Source organism: Oryctolagus cuniculus, chromosome 8 (assembly GCF_051225735.1).
Source record: "Oryctolagus cuniculus isolate XC-2025 breed Fujian yellow rabbit chromosome 8, ASM5122573v1, whole genome shotgun sequence".
Taxonomy (NCBI): domain Eukaryota; kingdom Metazoa; phylum Chordata; class Mammalia; order Lagomorpha; family Leporidae; genus Oryctolagus; species Oryctolagus cuniculus.
Window position 1 is genome coordinate 28,889,315 of NC_142874.1, and position 4,013 is coordinate 28,893,327.

Below are 4,013 nucleotides of genomic sequence, written 5' to 3' on the forward strand. Positions count from 1 at the left end.
TCATGAAAACTTTTAGTTACTGAAAAAGCCAATGAAAACTCTAGATTCTTAAAAAAAAAAAAAAAAAAAAAAAACCACGCACACACACACAAGGAGATTCCATTAGCACATGCTCAACAAGTATTAACTAGTAGCAAACATATACAATCAGTCATACTTTTTTTTTAAAGTTTCACGTTTTCTCTCAGATTGCCAGTTTAGAGGTTTACATATTTTACCTTAAAAAGCATCAAACGCTGTACAAACTCCAATAAAATGTGGTTTCCTTTTTTACAATTTGAAACTTCTCCTAGTATATTATTATCAGACATGACAGAGATAGATTGTAGTACCCCAATTTATCATTCGTGACAGACGTGGATGCTAAGCTAACTGATGACGACACAGAATTCCTGCATGAGCAGTCAAATCCAAGTAGACATGCTGACACCGTCTTGGAGGGATGTCAGTGAGTCTGTCTTACTGACTCACGAATGAACTGTGAAAATGGAAAGGGCAGCTCCACGCATGGATGCGATACACAGTGGCACAAGTAGCCAGGGTTTCCCCAGGCAGTGTGTGACTCGAGCGGAACACCTGTGCATCCACCCTTGCGTACAGGCGATTTGCAGTCAGTGAAACATACCTGGCTTAAAATGCAGCAAAGAACGGACTCCAGGCCACGTGTCCTCATTCAGGGTTCCAAGAACCAGAAATATTCGCTCAAGTTGATCCTGAATGTCTTTCATTCCCCGAAAAGCAGCAACTCCTTGGATCATTTCAACAAAGAGGCAGCCTACTCCTCACATGTCAAGGCAGGTGGGATATTCTGTGGAGCCCAGGAGCTCATCCGGAGGCCTGTACCACAGGGCAGCCACTTCGTTGGAGTATGTGTGGCTGGGGACGGACTTTGCTTGTGCAAGACCAAAATCTGCCAGCTTTAACTCCCCCGTGTCACTTATCAGAAGGTTCTGTGGTTTCAGGTCTCTGTGCAAAATATAATGCTGGTGGATGTAAGACAGCCCTCGCAGCAACTGAAATAAAAATAACTTCACATTCTCTGGATGCAGCCCCCCAGGGTGCTTGTCCATGTACTGACATAAATCAGTGTGCTAGAAGCTTGACGTAATTGGCAGATGTAGTTGATGTTTTGAGTATGAATCCTGAAACACATATTCAAACACAAGTGTCAGTGTCTCCTTGGTGTGGATGATGTCATGAAGCAGCACTATGTTAGCATGTTTTAGTCCTTTTAACAGAGACACTTCCCTGATAGCCGTGAAAGGTGTACCTTCTTCCTGCAGCCTGATCACCTTCAGGGCTACCAACTTCCCATTTACTTTGCTTTTCCCTTTGTACACGGTAGCATAGGATCCCTCCCCTAGCTTTTCCAGTTTTTCATATGAGTCAGCTTTTCCAAATTTGGGGCTTGTCGGCGAGCTGGGGCTAGAGTGCCGCCTAACTTTTGGAGACTCCTTGCCAGCAGAGGAGGACTTAAAATTAATGCATGCATTGTTCTCAGAATGCACCCTCTTTACTTGATTCGTCGGCTTCTCAAATGGGTCAAAAGTGCTCTGTGTCCTCTGAACCCTGACTTTTTTATCCTCAGGCATTGTATCCAGGGATTTGATCACTGAGTCCATCCCCTGGCAGTTCCGTGTGGACATCTTGGTGACACATATCTCATCAAAGGCAGTATCGTCTTTCTTCAAAGCGATGTGGCTGAAACTCTCCGACAAAGTTCTCCGCAACTTCTTCATCTTGCCTATCTTTTCAGCCAGCTGCGGCTCAATGAGGTCGCACATCTGGACGACGCGGGGCCGGGCAACTTCCCTCAAACTGGTCCAGAGCGGAGCGCAGACAAGGCGAGGGCGCGCCTCCTCACCGCCGCCTCCCCGGCCGGCGGCGACGCGCAGGGCTCGGGAGGCGAGCGGCCCGGGCAGGCTCTGCCGCCAATCAATCATATTTAATTGTACAGCTTATATTTACAAATTCACCTGCTCATCAAAATTTATTTCTACTCCACAATGATTATTCAAGGGCTTCTGTGGCCATTTTGGGGCACGCACAAAATAGTGAAAAATTTGAGTTGCCTGATGCACACACCCACCACTGAGTTGAACAAGTGACATCCTGCCTTCATTCCTCAGTTGTCAAATTGTGAACAAATGTTCTTTTCTCAGTCTTCTTAATTTTACATTTGTGTGCTTCTTGTTGGGCGATTACATTGTTTAAAATGGCCCTCAAATAAAGTGTTAAAGTGCCAACTACTAAGTGCACAAAAGCTATGATATGCCTCACAAAGTGCATGTGCTAGGTAAGCATTGTTTGGCCATGCGTCATAGTTCTGTTGACCCTGAGTTCAATGTTAATAAATCAACAACACAGAAAGAAACAAAAGCAGTGGACAAAAATGTTACCAGAAGCTCAAAGGAACCTTCTTCTGTATTTCTCTTAGGTTCTGTATTCAATAACTTAGAGTTTGCACCAATATCATAGAATATAAAAAGCACAAATGAGGATTGACATTGTGTGTGTGTGTGTGTGCGCGCATGCACACATGTGTACATAAAGCAATATGGCATCTCCTAGGACCAATTTATGGCTGCCTTACACTTAAATGTTTTTGTTATAGATTAATTGGTGATCCTTTCCTTGAGGAGGGAGATTTGAAGATGAACCTGGAGGGCTAATAACACAAAGGAGTAAATTTCAAAAGTCAAAATGGATTTTTTGTGAAAACAGGCAGTTGGTGAACCAGATGATTAGAAGAGAGCGTGAAATGAAAATCAAGAACTCCTGGATGACATTGTTTGTGCTGCTTTAAGTTATGTCAGGAGCAAGCCTCTGGGTGAGCAGTTAAAGCACTGCTTAGGATGCCCATTTTTCATATGACAGTACCTGGGCTTATTCCTGGCTTGGTCTCCGGATTCCAGCTTCCTGCTAATGCAGACCCTGGGAAGCAGCAGCAATGTCTCAAGGTAGTTGGGTTCTGTATTGACTTCGCAGCTCCAAACTTCAGTCCCAGCCCCAATCCACCCATGCATGCATTTGGGGAGTGAACCAGCAGATGAGTGTGCTAGTCCCCTCCTCCCCAAATAAATACATGAAAAATTAAAAAAGGTAAAAAATAAACTTCTACCAAGTTACTCAACTAACACAACTACTTGGGAAGTGTATTAACTATGCAAATTTTCTACATCTGGCACTGTAGTAATTAAGATTTTAGCTCTGGGGGCCAGCGCTGTGGCTCACTTGGTTAATCCTCCACCTGCAGCGCCAGCATCCCATATGGGCACTGGGTTCTAGTCCGGTTGCTCCTCTTCCAGTCCAGCTCTCTGCTGTGGCCTGGGAAGGCAGTAGAGGATGGCCCAAGTGCTTGGGCCCCAGCACCCGCATGGGAGACAAGGAAGACACACCTGGCTCCTGGCTTCGGATCAGCGCAGCACTGGCCATAGCGGCCATTTGGGGGGTTAACCAACGGAAGAAAGACCTTTCTCTCTCTCTCTCTCTCTCTCTCTCTCACTAATTCTACCTGTCAAAAAGAAAAAAAGAATTTAGCTCTAGAATTGGCAGTGTAGACAGGAGACAAGGGTTAGAGGTAATCTCTGGAAAAGAGAGGGCAGAGCAAGACTGTCAGATCATATCTGATATTATAAACTCTTAATGTATCAGGTGCTTTATTCCTCAAAATTAAAACAAAATCTGTGTCTCAACAGCATTAACATCAGCAGACTCAAGTTTGAATCCCAGCTCCACTCTTTCCTAACATGAAAGCCATAGGCAAGTCACCCAACCTTAGGTTCCTAGTTGATAAAATTAGGGAGTAATACCTGTCTCAAAATGTTGTTTAGGTGTTTAATATGACAAGCACTACACTGCTAGGCTTAAAGTCAGTTCTCAGTAAGGGACAGGAATTATACATACTCCCAGGCTTTAGTTTTCTCTTCAATTTGAAGAAACTCTGAATGAACATTATACCAAGATAAAATTATTTTAGCAAAGATCTTAAAATACTTCGAAAAGAATGTAAG

General features: G+C 44.0%; 1 pseudogene; it reads right to left on the reverse strand.

Annotated features, from left to right (window-relative positions):
- Window positions 1–640: 640 nt before the first annotated feature.
- LOC127486363 (cyclin-dependent kinase 14 pseudogene) lies at window positions 641–1,795 on the reverse strand (annotated as a pseudogene).
- Between the last annotated feature and the right edge of the window lie 2,218 nt (window positions 1,796–4,013).